Source organism: Chenopodium album, chromosome 20, assembly GCF_948465745.1.
Source record: "Chenopodium album chromosome 20, dcCheAlbu1.1, whole genome shotgun sequence".
Taxonomy (NCBI): domain Eukaryota; kingdom Viridiplantae; phylum Streptophyta; class Magnoliopsida; order Caryophyllales; family Amaranthaceae; genus Chenopodium; species Chenopodium album.
In genome coordinates, this window is record NC_137853.1 from 14,773,404 (window position 1) to 14,779,661 (window position 6,258).

Here is a 6,258-nt window from a genome sequence, read left to right on the forward strand (position 1 = left end):
TCGGGCACAAAGTTACGGCATTTCGAAAGAAACCGGAGGCGGGAAAGAGTATAAATACAAGTTAGAGCGATAAGTAAATGGGTGCGATCATACCAGCACTAATGCACCGGATCCCATCAGAACTCCGCAGTTAAGCGTGCTTGGGCGAGAGTAGTACTAGTATGGGTGACCTCCTGGGAAGTCCTCGTGTTGCACCCCTTTTTTTGCCAAATTTGGAATTTTTTTTCGTTTTTGGTTACTTTGAGATGGGAAATGGTTTGAGGCGCGTAGATCTAGAAAAAATAACCAATTCGGAAAAAAAAATATTTAATTCGGACGATCGGGCACAAAGTTACGGCATTTCGAAAGAAACCGGAGGCGGGAAAGAGTATAAATACAAGTTAGAGCGATAAGTAAATGGGTGCGATCATACCAGCACTAATGCACCGGATCCCATCAGAACTCCGCAGTTAAGCGTGCTTGGGCGAGAGTAGTACTAGGATGGGGGTGACCTCCTGGGAAGTCCTCGTGTTGCACCCCTTTTTTTGCCAAATTTGGAATTTTTTTTCGTTTTTGGTTACTTTGAGATGGGAAATGGTTTGAGGCGCGTAGATCTAGAAAAAATAACCAATTCGGAAAAAAAAATATTTAATTCGGACGATCGGGCACAAAGTTACGGCATTTCGAAAGAAACCGGAGGCGGGAAAGAGTATAAATACAAGTTAGAGCGATAAGTAAATGGGTGCGATCATACCAGCACTAATGCACCGGATCCCATCAGAACTCCGCAGTTAAGCGTGCTTGGGCGAGAGTAGTACTAGGATGGGGGTGACCTCCTGGGAAGTCCTCGTGTTGCACCCCTTTTTTTGCCAAATTTGGAATTTTTTTTCGTTTTTGGTTACTTTGAGATGGGAAATGGTTTGAGGCGCGTAGATCTAGAAAAAATAACCAATTCGGAAAAAAAAAAATATTTAATTCGGACGATCGGGCACAAAGTTACGGCATTTCGAAAGAAACCGGAGGCGGGAAAGAGTATAAATACAAGTTAGAGCGATAAGTAAATGGGTGCGATCATACCAGCACTAATGCACCGGATCCCATCAGAACTCCGCAGTTAAGCGTGCTTGGGCGAGAGTAGTACTAGGATGGGTGACCTCCTGGGAAGTCCTCGTGTTGCACCCCTTTTTTTGCCAAATTTGGAATTTTTTTTCGTTTTTGGTTACTTTGAGATGGGAAATGGTTTGAGGCGCGTAGATCTAGAAAAAATAACCAATTCGGAAAAAAAAAAATATTTAATTCGGACGATCGGGCACAAAGTTACGGCATTTCGAAAGAAACCGGAGGCGGGAAAGAGTATAAATACAAGTTAGAGCGATAAGTAAATGGGTACGATCATACCAGCACTAATGCACCGGATCCCATCAGAACTCCGCTGTTAAGCGTGCTTGGGCGAGAGTAGTACTAGGATGAGTGACCTCCTGGGAAGTCCTCGTGTTGCACCCCTTTTTTTGCCAAATTTGGAATTTTTTTTCGTTTTTGGTTACTTTGAGATGGGAAATGGTTTGAGGCGCGTAGATCTAGAAAAAATAACCAATTCGGAAAAAAAAAAATATTTAATTCGGACGATCGGGCACAAAGTTACGGCATTTCGAAAGAAACCGGAGGCGGGAAAGAGTATAAATACAAGTTAGAGCGATAAGTAAATGGGTGCGATCATACCAGCACTAATGCACCGGATCCCATCAGAACTCCGCAGTTAAGCGTGCTTGGGCGAGAGTAGTACTAGGATGGGTGACCTCCTGGGAAGTCCTCGTGTTGCACCCCTTTTTTTGCCAAATTTGGAATTTTTTTTCGTTTTTGGTTACTTTGAGATGGGAAATGGTTTGAGGCGCGTAGATCTAGAAAAAATAACCAATTCGGAAAAAAAAATATTTAATTCGGACAATCGGGCACAAAGTTACGGCATTTCGAAAGAAACCGGAGGCGGGAAAGAGTATAAATACAAGTTAGAGCGATAAGTAAATGGGTGCGATCATACCAGCACTAATGCACCGGATCCCATCAGAACTCCGCAGTTAAGCGTGCTTGGGCGAGAGTAGTACTAGGATGGGTGACCTCCTGGGAAGTCCTCGTGTTGCACCCCTTTTTTTGCCAAATTTGGAATTTTTTTTCGTTTTTGGTTACTTTGAGATGGGAAATGGTTTGAGGCGCGTAGATCTAGAAAAAATAACCAATTCGGAAAAAAAAATATTTAATTCGGACGATCGGGCACAAAGTTCGGCATTTCGAAAGAAACCGGAGGCGGGAAAGAGTATAAATACAAGTTAGAGCGATAAGTAAATGGGTGCGATCATACCAGCACTAATGCACCGGATCCCATCAGAACTCCGCAGTTAAGCGTGCTTGGGCGAGAGTAGTACTAGGATGGGTGACCTCCTGGGAAGTCCTCGTGTTGCACCCCTTTTTTTGCCAAATTTGGAATTTTTTTTCGTTTTTGGTTACTTTGAGATGGGAAATGGTTTGAGGCGCGTAGATCTAGAAAAAATAACCAATTCGGAAAAAAAAATATTTAATTCGGACGATCGGGCACAAAGTTACGGCATTTCGAAAGAAACCGGAGGCGGGAAAGAGTATAAATACAAGTTAGAGCGATAAGTAAATGGGTGCGATCATACCAGCACTAATGCACCGGATCCCATCAGAACTCCGCAGTTAAGCGTGCTTGGGCGAGAGTAGTACTAGGATGGGTGACCTCCTGGGAAGTCCTCGTGTTGCACCCCTTTTTTTGCCAAATTTGGAATTTTTTTCGTTTTTGGTTACTTTGAGATGGGAAATGGTTTGAGGCGCGTAGATCTAGAAAAAATAACCAATTCGGAAAAAAAAATATTTAATTCGGACGATCGGGCACAAAGTTACGGCATTTCGAAAGAAACCGGAGGCGGGAAAGAGTATAAATACAAGTTAGAGCGATAAGTAAATGGGTGCGATCATACCAGCACTAATGCACCGGATCCCATCAGAACTCCGCAGTTAAGCGTGCTTGGGCGAGAGTAGTACTAGGATGGGTGACCTCCTGGGAAGTCCTCGTGTTGCACCCCTTTTTTTGCCAAATTTGGAATTTTTTTTCGTTTTTGGTTACTTTGAGATGGGAAATGGTTTGAGGCGCGTAGATCTAGAAAAAGTAACCAATTCGGAAAAAAAAATATTTAATTCGGACGATCGGGCACAAAGTTACGGCATTTCGAAAGAAACCGGAGGCGGGAAAGAGTATAAATACAAGTTAGAGCGATAAGTAAATGGGTGCGATCATACCATCACTAATGCACCGGATCCCATCAGAACTCCGCAGTTAAGCGTGCTTGGGCGAGAGTAGTACTAGGATGGGTGACCTCCTGGGAAGTCCTCGTGTTGCACCCCTTTTTTTGCCAAATTTGGAATTTTTTTTCGTTTTTGGTTACTTTGAGATGGGAAATGGTTTGAGGCGCGTAGATCTAGAAAAAATAACCAATTCGGAAAAAAAAATATTTAATTCGGACGATCGGGCACAAAGTTACGGCATTTCGAAAGAAACCGGAGGCGGGAAAGAGTATAAATACAAGTTAGAGCGATAAGTAAATGGGTGCGATCATACCAGCACTAATGCACCGGATCCCATCAGAACTCCGCAGTTAAGCGTGCTTGGGCGAGAGTAGTACTAGGATGGGTGACCTCCTGGGAAGTCCTCGTGTTGCACCCCTTTTTTTGCCAAATTTGGAATTTTTTTTCGTTTTTGGTTACTTTGAGATGGGAAATGGTTTGAGGCGCGTAGATCTAGAAAAAATAACCAATTCGGAAAAAAAAATATTTAATTCGGACGATCGGGCACAAAGTTACGGCATTTCGAAAGAAACCGGAGGCGGGAAAGAGTATAAATACAAGTTAGAGCGATAAGTAAATGGGTGCGATCATACCAGCACTAATGCACCGGATCCCATCAGAACTCCGCAGTTAAGCGTGCTTGGGCGAGAGTAGTACTAGGATGGGTGACCTCCTGGGAAGTCCTCGTGTTGCACCCCTTTTTTTGCCAAATTTGGAATTTTTTTTCGTTTTTGGTTACTTTGAGATGGGAAATGGTTTGAGGCGCGTAGATCTAGAAAAAATAACCAATTCGGAAAAAAAAATATTTAATTCGGACGATCGGGCACAAAGTTACGGCATTTCGAAAGAAACCGGAGGCGGGAAAGAGTATAAATACAAGTTAGAGCGATAAGTAAATGGGTGCGATCATACCATCACTAATGCACCGGATCCCATCAGAACTCCGCAGTTAAGCGTGCTTGGGCGAGAGTAGTACTAGGATGGGTGACCTCCTGGGAAGTCCTCGTGTTGCACCCCTTTTTTTGCCAAATTTGGAATTTTTTTTCGTTTTTGGTTACTTTGAGATGGGAAATGGTTTGAGGCGCGTAGATCTAGAAAAAATAACCAATTCGGAAAAAAAAATATTTAATTCGGACGATCGGGCACAAAGTTACGGCATTTCGAAAGAAACCGGAGGCGGGAAAGAGTATAAATACAAGTTAGAGCGATAAGTAAATGGGTGCGATCATACCAGCACTAATGCACCGGATCCCATCAGAACTCCGCAGTTAAGCGTGCTTGGGCGAGAGTAGTACTAGGATGGGTGACCTCCTGGGAAGTCCTCGTGTTGCACCCCTTTTTTTGCCAAATTTGGAATTTTTTTTCGTTTTTGGTTACTTTGAGATGGGAAATGGTTTGAGGCGCGTAGATCTAGAAAAAATAACCAATTCGGAAAAAAAAATATTTAATTCGGACGATCGGGCACAAAGTTACGGCATTTCGAAAGAAACCGGAGGCGGGAAAGAGTATAAATACAAGTTAGAGCGATAAGTAAATGGGTGCGATCATACCAGCACTAATGCACCGGATCCCATCAGAACTCCGCAGTTAAGCGTGCTTGGGCGAGAGTAGTACTAGGATGGGTGACCTCCTGGGAAGTCCTCGTGTTGCACCCCTTTTTTTGCCAAATTTGGAATTTTTTTTCGTTTTTGGTTACTTTGAGATGGGAAATGGTTTGAGGCGCGTAGATCTAGAAAAAATAACCAATTCGGAAAAAAAAATATTTAATTCGGACGATCGGGCACAAAGTTACGGCATTTCGAAAGAAACCGGAGGCGGGAAAGAGTATAAATACAAGTTAGAGCGATAAGTAAATGGGTGCGATCATACCAGCACTAATGCACCGGATCCCATCAGAACTCCGCAGTTAAGCGTGCTTGGGCGAGAGTAGTACTAGGATGGGTGACCTCCTGGGAAGTCCTCGTGTTGCACCCCTTTTTTTGCCAAATTTGGAATTTTTTTTCGTTTTTGGTTACTTTGAGATGGGAAATGGTTTGAGGCGCGTAGATCTAGAAAAAATAACCAATTCGGAAAAAAAAATATTTAATTCGGACGATCGGGCACAAAGTTACGGCATTTCGAAAGAAACCGGAGGCGGGAAAGAGTATAAATACAAGTTAGAGCGATAAGTAAATGGGTGCGATCATACCATCACTAATGCACCGGATCCCATCAGAACTCCGCAGTTAAGCGTGCTTGGGCGAGAGTAGTACTAGGATGGGTGACCTCCTGGGAAGTCCTCGTGTTGCACCCCTTTTTTTGCCAAATTTGGAATTTTTTTTCGTTTTTGGTTACTTTAAGATGGGAAATGGTTTGAGGCGCGTAGATCTAGAAAAAATAACCAATTCGGAAAAAAAAATATTTAATTCGGACGATCGGGCACAAAGTTACGGCATTTCGAAAGAAACCGGAGGCGGGAAAGAGTATAAATACAAGTTAGAGCGATAAGTAAATGGGTGCGATCATACCAGCACTAATGCACCGGATCCCATCAGAACTCCGCAGTTAAGCGTGCTTGGGCGAGAGTAGTACTAGGATGGGTGACCTCCTGGGAAGTCCTCGTGTTGCACCCCTTTTTTTGCCAAATTTGGAATTTTTTTTCGTTTTTGGTTACTTTGAGATGGGAAATGGTTTGAGGCGCGTAGATCTAGAAAAAATAACCAATTCGGAAAAAAAAAATATTTAATTCGGACGATCGGGCACAAAGTTACGGCATTTCGAAAGAAACCGGAGGCGGGAAAGAGTATAAATACAAGTTAGAGCGATAAGTAAATGGGTGCGATCATACCAGCACTAATGCACCGGATCCCATCAGAACTCCGCAGTTAAGCGTGCTTGGGCGAGAGTAGTACTAGGATGGGTGACCTCCTGGGAAGTCCTCGT

At 43.4% G+C, this 6,258-nt stretch overlaps 19 non-coding genes and 1 pseudogene across 19 annotated transcripts; all 20 read left to right on the forward strand.

Annotated features, from left to right (window-relative positions):
* Positions 1–79: 79 nt before the first annotated feature.
* On the forward strand, positions 80–198 carry LOC145599713 (5S ribosomal RNA). Its single transcript, XR_014103983.1, has one exon. It is a non-coding gene; the product is annotated as a 5S ribosomal RNA (ribosomal RNA).
* A 200-nt stretch (positions 199–398) lies between these two features.
* Positions 399–519, forward strand: LOC145599791 (5S ribosomal RNA). Its single transcript, XR_014104058.1, has one exon. It is a non-coding gene; the product is annotated as a 5S ribosomal RNA (ribosomal RNA).
* A 200-nt stretch (positions 520–719) lies between these two features.
* LOC145599793 (5S ribosomal RNA) lies at positions 720–840 on the forward strand. Its single transcript, XR_014104060.1, has one exon. It is a non-coding gene; the product is annotated as a 5S ribosomal RNA (ribosomal RNA).
* A 202-nt stretch (positions 841–1,042) lies between these two features.
* LOC145599543 (5S ribosomal RNA) lies at positions 1,043–1,161 on the forward strand. The gene has a single exon (XR_014103808.1). It is a non-coding gene; the product is annotated as a 5S ribosomal RNA (ribosomal RNA).
* Positions 1,162–1,363: 202 nt separating this feature from the next.
* On the forward strand, positions 1,364–1,482 carry LOC145599809 (5S ribosomal RNA). The gene has a single exon (XR_014104075.1). It is a non-coding gene; the product is annotated as a 5S ribosomal RNA (ribosomal RNA).
* A 202-nt stretch (positions 1,483–1,684) lies between these two features.
* Positions 1,685–1,803, forward strand: LOC145599544 (5S ribosomal RNA). The gene has a single exon (XR_014103809.1). It is a non-coding gene; the product is annotated as a 5S ribosomal RNA (ribosomal RNA).
* A 200-nt stretch (positions 1,804–2,003) lies between these two features.
* LOC145599545 (5S ribosomal RNA) lies at positions 2,004–2,122 on the forward strand. Its single transcript, XR_014103810.1, has one exon. It is a non-coding gene; the product is annotated as a 5S ribosomal RNA (ribosomal RNA).
* A 199-nt stretch (positions 2,123–2,321) lies between these two features.
* On the forward strand, positions 2,322–2,440 carry LOC145599546 (5S ribosomal RNA). The gene has a single exon (XR_014103811.1). It is a non-coding gene; the product is annotated as a 5S ribosomal RNA (ribosomal RNA).
* A 200-nt stretch (positions 2,441–2,640) lies between these two features.
* LOC145599547 (5S ribosomal RNA) lies at positions 2,641–2,759 on the forward strand. The gene has a single exon (XR_014103812.1). It is a non-coding gene; the product is annotated as a 5S ribosomal RNA (ribosomal RNA).
* Positions 2,760–2,958: 199 nt separating this feature from the next.
* LOC145599548 (5S ribosomal RNA) lies at positions 2,959–3,077 on the forward strand. The gene has a single exon (XR_014103813.1). It is a non-coding gene; the product is annotated as a 5S ribosomal RNA (ribosomal RNA).
* Positions 3,078–3,277: 200 nt separating this feature from the next.
* Positions 3,278–3,396, forward strand: LOC145599763 (5S ribosomal RNA). Its single transcript, XR_014104030.1, has one exon. It is a non-coding gene; the product is annotated as a 5S ribosomal RNA (ribosomal RNA).
* Positions 3,397–3,596: 200 nt separating this feature from the next.
* Positions 3,597–3,715, forward strand: LOC145599549 (5S ribosomal RNA). Its single transcript, XR_014103814.1, has one exon. It is a non-coding gene; the product is annotated as a 5S ribosomal RNA (ribosomal RNA).
* A 200-nt stretch (positions 3,716–3,915) lies between these two features.
* Positions 3,916–4,034, forward strand: LOC145599550 (5S ribosomal RNA). Its single transcript, XR_014103816.1, has one exon. It is a non-coding gene; the product is annotated as a 5S ribosomal RNA (ribosomal RNA).
* A 200-nt stretch (positions 4,035–4,234) lies between these two features.
* LOC145599764 (5S ribosomal RNA) lies at positions 4,235–4,353 on the forward strand. Its single transcript, XR_014104031.1, has one exon. It is a non-coding gene; the product is annotated as a 5S ribosomal RNA (ribosomal RNA).
* A 200-nt stretch (positions 4,354–4,553) lies between these two features.
* On the forward strand, positions 4,554–4,672 carry LOC145599551 (5S ribosomal RNA). Its single transcript, XR_014103817.1, has one exon. It is a non-coding gene; the product is annotated as a 5S ribosomal RNA (ribosomal RNA).
* Positions 4,673–4,872: 200 nt separating this feature from the next.
* LOC145599553 (5S ribosomal RNA) lies at positions 4,873–4,991 on the forward strand. Its single transcript, XR_014103819.1, has one exon. It is a non-coding gene; the product is annotated as a 5S ribosomal RNA (ribosomal RNA).
* A 200-nt stretch (positions 4,992–5,191) lies between these two features.
* LOC145599554 (5S ribosomal RNA) lies at positions 5,192–5,310 on the forward strand. Its single transcript, XR_014103820.1, has one exon. It is a non-coding gene; the product is annotated as a 5S ribosomal RNA (ribosomal RNA).
* Positions 5,311–5,510: 200 nt separating this feature from the next.
* Positions 5,511–5,629, forward strand: LOC145599765 (5S ribosomal RNA). The gene has a single exon (XR_014104032.1). It is a non-coding gene; the product is annotated as a 5S ribosomal RNA (ribosomal RNA).
* Positions 5,630–5,829: 200 nt separating this feature from the next.
* LOC145599555 (5S ribosomal RNA) lies at positions 5,830–5,948 on the forward strand. Its single transcript, XR_014103822.1, has one exon. It is a non-coding gene; the product is annotated as a 5S ribosomal RNA (ribosomal RNA).
* Positions 5,949–6,149: 201 nt separating this feature from the next.
* On the forward strand, positions 6,150–6,258 carry LOC145599817 (5S ribosomal RNA; annotated as a pseudogene).